This window comes from Vulpes lagopus, chromosome 10 (genome assembly GCF_018345385.1).
Source record: "Vulpes lagopus strain Blue_001 chromosome 10, ASM1834538v1, whole genome shotgun sequence".
In the NCBI taxonomy this organism is placed as follows: Eukaryota; Metazoa; Chordata; class Mammalia; order Carnivora; family Canidae; genus Vulpes; species Vulpes lagopus.
In genome coordinates this window covers 30,535,087-30,542,322 of record NC_054833.1, presented here as the reverse complement: position 1 = coordinate 30,542,322, position 7,236 = coordinate 30,535,087, and the positions used below count along the sequence as shown (strand labels likewise).

Genomic DNA, 7,236 nt, shown 5'->3' with positions numbered 1-7,236 from the left:
TCCCCTTTCTTTATGCCCTAGATAGAAGCAGTCACCAAATCCCAATCAAGGATCTCAATGGTCCCAAGACGAACTGTGCCCACTGTTCCTTCTTTGTCTGTTGTCTACAGGGTTACATTTCCTTGTCTGTGGGGTGGAGTGTGACTGGGGTCTGGAGTCTGGAATCAGGTTGCATGTATTTCTTTAAGACCAATCCCTCCCAGTGATTCTTACCTTCCCTTTCCATGCCTTACCATCTCCATGGCGCAGCTCAGGGGCTGGGAGGCAGCTGGAGGAAGCTGAGCATGGACTCTGGAGAAAGACATTCAGAATGTGCATTTTGGCTTTGTCACGTGACTTGGACAAGCTAAACTCTCTGTCCCTCAAGCTACTTTTATAAAATGGGATTGATAACACTCCTTACTTTTCACGGACGAATAAGATTGTAAAGATTAAATGAAAGGTCATTTATGAAAACGCAGGTGACTAAACAGTGTGTTCCTTTAGATACACCAATCAGTAGAAAAGTGTTTATAAGGATATGCACCCAAATGTTGATGGTGTTTTTATATCGAGGTGGTAGGCTTTATGGTTTTTTTTTTTTTAACTTGCATGTTTGTGCTTTTCTATATTTTTAAAATGTCTACAATTAAAATGTATTACTTTTGTACTAAGAATCATACATATAAATTAAAATTCCACCAAACCGTTAAGCTGAGATGATACTTCTTTTGTTAAAACTTTCCAAATGTTGCCATTGACAAAGATCCCTTTCTGAGCAAGTTATTGAGTTACTTTGAGATGGAGATGCTCACCTGTAAAATGGGGGTAATAAACTTCAAATGGAAAAAAAAATATATGCACTATTATGTATTTGTAATATGCATGTTATAAATATACTCACACATATACACTATTATCCTTCCCTCCTCCTCTCTCTGGGACTTAGAGATGCCTGAGCAACGAAAGTGCTTAATAAATGCAGTTTTCTTTTTCTGAACACCAGAAACACTGACTGTAGCACTTACTGTGTTTTGCTTTGTATCATGGCTGTTTGTGAACTTCCTATATCTGCTACTAGATTATAAGCCCAGTGAAGGCAACAGCTACTGTGTCCTATTCATCTTTTACTAAACAGGGCTTAAAGTCTCTTTTACAGTAGCTGCCAAATACACTTGTTGAAAGATTGAATGCCTAAGTAAAGGAAGAGGCCCTAGAAGTATAAAGACATGCTCCCTTAGGGTTTCAGTTATACAGTCTGACACTGGGCCTGCCTGTGTATTTGCTTAACAAATGTTTGTTGATCAGGTGGGCATATGTGGCAGCAAGGAACCAGGGTTCTTGTGAGGGAAGCTGGAAACCAGGTGAGCACGCTTGGCCCAGTGATGGCGCCACAGGTATCTGGGAGGAGGTTGGTTCTCTGAAGTGGATGGAGTTTGAAACTCAGACAGCTGTCCAGGGCCATTCCCGCCCCACTACAAGCACCTGCCCCCTGACTTCTAAGGAGAGGGAAGGAGGGACTGCAGCTGAAAGAGACAATGAAGGAAATGCAATTGAAAGAGGGCTGGGATAAAAGTCTTAAGAGACCGAGGAGGAGCAGACAGTCCTGTTTTGGTAACAGGTCGTGGGGAGTTATTCTCCTCAGATTGGGCTTCATCATCACTGACCTCCAGCCCCTGTTGGTGACGTTGCTCCGAAGGACTTAATCAGGCATCCAAGAGCAGAGCCAGAACACATTCATGGAGCTTTACAAACTTAGAGCAGAAGTGAAAGGAAGTGAAGGGGCCCCATAGTAGCGGAGAGGCCTGGGCAATATGGCAGTGGGCAAGCACTTTCTAAGAACTCCCAGTTATGAGGGACTTTACCTGGTAAATGGATATTTTGATAGATTAAATAGAAGTTGGCAGAGCCTGAGTAATGCTGATTATCCTATTGTTATGGTGCTCTTTTCCCCTTGGCTAATGCAACCCAAGAAACAAGTGACCTATATTACTAGATGCATTCATGGAGTGAAGAGAGTCTGAAAGAGAGAAGAAATGCAGAAAGGATAATGACTCATTGACAGAACAGGTGTGCCAACTGAGACACAGAAAGATGGAGGTGAGCCCTAGATTTTACTGTAGTATACCTGGCGACTTTTGCTCAGGAAATCATGGTGGGACAACATGGGTGGGTTCGTACGACCAAAGAAGAATTAAAAAAAAAAAAAACTAAAACAAACATTTGAGTAGAATAAGACAGAAATGAAGGAGGTGTTACAGAAGACATAGACAAAAAATATTTTTTGAGAATTTTCTAGATTTCATCACTGTTTCACATAGATTATTTCTTCTGATTCTGTGACAACACTGTGAAGTGGGTAGAGTTTCACAGTCCCATTTTATAGATGAGTAAAAACATCGGGGAGGGGCGAGTAAAGGAATTGTCCAGAGTAAGTGGCAGGTGGGGAATTGAACCTAGGTTTGTATACTGCAGATCTCTTACTCTTGTGCTATTGCCCTAATGAGCAGTGACATTTTGTACCTTCTCTCTCATTTTATCTCTTTTATATAAAACATTTTATATTTTATATACATCATATATCTTAGATCTCACCAATCTATCAAAAAATCTCCATGTGACTCTGATAGACATAGAACGTCCACTTTTCCTGAGAATGACATTTGTAGAGTCGTAGGCTGTTTCTCTCTGATTTCCAATAAAGCTTATGGACATAAAATTTTTCAAGAATATTATTGGAAATAAATTTAAGGTGATATTTTAGTTGTTATTCTGAACACCTTGCGTCCACTTTGACTTTGTGTCCCACTGATGACACCTGCCATTTCCATAGGGGGTTCAGAAGATGGCTGACCACCTGGTGTAGAGGCAGGGGAACTTCTGGAAGGTGATGGAGGAAAACCTTAGAAAGCTCAGGTGGTGCTCGCTTCAACAGCACATTTACTACAATTAGAATGATCTAGAGAGGCTGAGTGTGGCCCCTGAACGAAGATGACCTGTAAATTCATGAAGCATTCTATATTAAAAAAAAAAAAAAGAAAGAAAGAAAGCCTGGATGGCTGTGGCTGTGCTAGGCACGGCGATGCACTGCCAAGGTCCCTTTGGAGGGAGGATTTGTTGCCCTTGGTTCTAGGAGGGATGTCGGGAAACAGTCTACAGCAGTCAGCCCCTTTGGGAGCTGCCTCACTCAAGGGCACACATTCCAAGGGATTGCCCACTTCTAATAATCTATCAAGGCAGAGGATAAAAGTGCAGCTATTTGGGCCCATTCAGAGGGGGCCAATAACTCTGAGGGGTTATTTGCTCCAACATTCCCAGTGGAATCAGCTGAGGCTGCTGGACCTGCATCTCCCTATGCCCACGCTGCTTCCCTTCCCTCCCTTCCAGAAGTGTGGATCCCAGAAACATTCCCTCTTTCACATCCTGAACCCTAAAGTTTTCCTCCTACTTCCTGGAGAGCTTGAACTGTAACAGTTCAACTTATCTATGCTTTCTTTTGGAGCAACAGTTGGTAATTTTCCGTAAAGGGCCAGCTAGTCCATATCTTAGCCCTCGCAGTCCAACCTCGCCTTTGTAGTGTGAAAGCGGCCACAGATAAGATGTGGATAAATGAGCATGGCTGTGCTCCAATAAAACTTTATTTACCAAAAAAGTGCTTGGCTGGATTTGGCCTGTGGATTTAGTTGCCAGAAAATTACTGATTACTGAGGGTTATTGATTCATCTCAGAAGATTGGAGAATTCTGGAGAATCCCCGATTAATTTCTTCATGCCCAATATTGCATAAGTTTCAAAGTAATCATTAGTGTGCGTAGTGAGTGCTGAATGCTGGATAAAGCAGTAGGATACACTCTTAACAGAGCTCGCAGCCCACAAATACGGTTTCAGCATAAGACAGATTTATGATCTCTAATTGCTATAAGGTACTTTTAGAGGTTGTCTTCTGCTCTAGGCAGAGCTGTTCCCCTTCAGCCTGGTTCATTAGCGACTTGGCATGCCCTTCTCAGGATCCATGGAGATGAAGAAAGAAGACTCCCAAAGGGAAGACCGAGAGAAGGAAAGGGCCAAAGGCTTTGCCAGCACTTTTGCATATGTTATTTCGCTTCCTTCACACAAACTGTGGGTATTAGTGTTCCTGATCTGCGTTGGGAGGGATTCCTCAGAGACGGTAAGGAGTCTGGTCTGCAGGGCTTGTAAACAGCAGAACTGATTTTAAGCCCAGGGATGTGGGACTCCAGAGACCATGGCCTTTCCACTCCCCCAGGCTGACCCCCAGCTCGGCCTTGGATTGGGGATAGTTCCTCCTTAAACCTGATCATTTCTGCCTGCGAGGGCTTGGCGCAAAGAGCTGCATCCTGGACCAGCTTTCATGGCTCCGTTCCTGGGGTTCATTGGAGGCTGCGTTTCCACATTCTTGCCGTTGGCCAGCCCTAGGCCGTGGCATCTGATGAGTTGAGGCTTTTGGATGCCGGGGCCCGGCTGGGTGGTGCTGGCTTTGAAGTTCACTTTCAATCCTTGCAGGTATGAGCATGGTGGGGGCCGCGCACCAGGCCCTATCGCCTTCCTTCTGTCAGGCAGCTGTCATCACCCCACAGGGCTTTTCTTCACAGCCTGTTGCCAGGAAGCTGGCCAACTCCTCGGGAAGGTGAGAGAGGAAATTAGGAGGCTGGGGGCTGGAGGGAATCACGCCATCGTGCTCGTGCCTTAGGGCTGATGGCAATAACACTGCTCTGGCATCTGGAGACCTGGCCCTAGCCCAGGCCCCGCTGCACATCAGCAGCGTGGGCCTGGGTGAGCCCTGCAATGTCTTTGAAGTGCTCTTCTCAGCCACGTAAGGAGGATCAATGTTCTAGCTCGCCCACCTACTGCCGGGTGCTGTTGTAACGCTCGACCTGAGTGACATGTGGAAGAAAGCAGCTGGAGAGGAAGCCGGGTCCTAGTCCAGTGGTTCTCTCCTGTCAGGATGCTAGAACCACCTGGAGGGCTTGTTAAAACAAGAGTCCTGGGGCCACTGTGAGAGTTTCTAATTCAGCAGACCTGGGGTGAGGCCTGGGACTTTGCATTTCTAACAAGTTCCTTACCCATCCTCCAAGACCCCTTTCAAGTTTCTTTTCCATGAAGCTGTTCTTAAGTATTGCAGTTCCAGCTTGGTTCTCCCCTGTTCTACCCCGGGCTGTCCTATGGTTGGTGCTCCTGTGGTGTAACACCCCACCCCCCACCCCCCCTGCCGTGAGCACCACCGTGGCTGCCTGGACTGCTCTCTTGGGCAGGATGCTGGAGTCACTTCCTGGCTCAGGGCAGAGCGCCGGCACTTATTCACGTAGGTGTGGACAGGGAGGAGGCAGCGTGCGTAACAGATATTTGTCATCCCTGACTTAGAGACTCTACTGTATTTTCTGTGTGCTGGGCTTGTCTTTACAATTAAATTCTATGCTTCTTGATGACAGATGCAATGTCTTTTACTGCTGTCTCTTCTGTAGTATTTGGCTTAGAGCAAATCACCCTGAGCTCTGAGTCCTCTGTGCACAGGGCTGTCTGTGTCCTGTTCCTTTGGACTTTTGAAGACTAGCACAGCGCTACCAGGCTGTGGCGGTGGCTGCAAATCTTCTTTGCTCAATCAAATAATACTTTTCAAATACTGGAGGAATATCCCTCAAGTTTTTGTTCTGGTCACAATTTAACAGCTACAGACATGAAGCACTTTCAACTTAGTTTACGTCATCGACACACTGTGCACTATTTCCTTAAGCCCAGGCATCCAACAAACCATTAAGTCAGGCCTCAATTTGCAGTGTTTGTCAATTATGGTGGTCCCCAAATCTTTCTGCCCTGTTAATGTCAGTCTACCAGAGTGACCCCACGGAATGGGAGCTGGGAAGAGGTGCGCAGCAGCACACCTCTCGACAGTTTTTCCACCATGCACATAAAGTGGATGGAAATAAACTCAAAGCACAAGTAACTGTGAGCTTATTAGGAAGTGATGGGTTTTGAGTATTTATTGATTGTTCATAAGTGTTTGCATGACTTAATTATGAGTGATGGCCATGAGTAACACCTAGTTTGCACAATTCCTGAAACTTTAACAACTGGTCCTCACGAAGTTCTCTTTAGCGCACCACTGAGGGAATTGGTATAGATGTGCAGAAGTTAGGACTTCTTTGATTGCAAGTAATAAAAGCTTAACCTAAATTGCCTAAGCCAAGAGGGATTATTTTGCCTCACAAAATTTAAAGCATAGAGAAGGGTAGGTAGGTCTGGCTTCAGGCCAGATGTCATTAGGACCTGTTCTCTCTTTCTGTCAGCTTTTCTGTCCTCTGTAGGGTGTCCAGATGCCTGCCTACAGCTCAGGCCTCATTGTCCCAGGTTTCAGTTGTCCTGAGAAGGAGCGAAGGCTTGGCCTCATTGGCTCTGATTATGGTCTTTGTTTGGCTCTGAACCAGGCTCTGGAGTGGGGGCGGTGCGAGGCTCTCTGCTACGGTCTGAGTTGTCTCCCTCCACCATCAGTTCATATGCTGAAATTTCAACCTCCAGTGTGATGGTATTTGGAGATAGGGGCCTTTGGGATTCAGTTAAATTTAGCTGTGCCCATGAGGATAGGGCCTTCGTGATGAGGTTAGCACCTTTATCAGAAGAGATGAGACAGCTTCCTCTTTCTGCCATGTAAGAATGTAGTGAGAAGGCAGCCATCTGCAAGCCAAGAGGAGAGTCCTTATGGGGAGCCAAACCAGTTGGTACCTTGATCTTGGGCTTCCCAGCCTCCAGACTGTATGAAATAAGTTCTTGTTGCTTAAGCCACTCAATCTATAGTATTTTGCTACGGAATCCCAGACTGATGTAGACTCTCCTTCTCCAGGCTCACCCTGGCAGCTTCACCCAAGCATCTGGACAGAGAGTGGAGTGGGGTTTCCTCAGAGGAAATTCCAGGTATCATTACCAGAAGGGTGATTGGAAGCAGACAGCAAAGCAAACATCCATGGTAAGCTCTCTCTCTCTCTCTCTCTCTCTCTCTCTCTCTGGACAGAAGGAATAGTATCTTGGCTCAGAGGGTTCAGGTATCAGGGTAGCCTTTCTGGAAATATGATTGGATCATTCCTTTTGTGTATAAGTGGGGGAAAAATAGGAGAGGAAAGAATGGAAACCCGAGGAGGGGGGCGACAGTCCAAGTAGCTCCATGATTTGGGGGTTTGCTTTTGATGGCATTGAAGGGATGCCACCTGAGAATGTGCCACTTTGGCATGCGGATTATTTCAAGCTGAAG

At 45.7% G+C, this 7,236-nt stretch overlaps 1 non-coding gene across 1 annotated transcript; it reads left to right on the top strand.

The window, feature by feature from the left end:
• Positions 1-2,898: 2,898 nt before the first annotated feature.
• On the top strand, positions 2,899-3,005 carry LOC121501057. The gene has a single exon (XR_005990500.1). It is a non-coding gene; the product is annotated as a U6 spliceosomal RNA (small nuclear RNA).
• Positions 3,006-7,236: the final 4,231 nt, after the last annotated feature.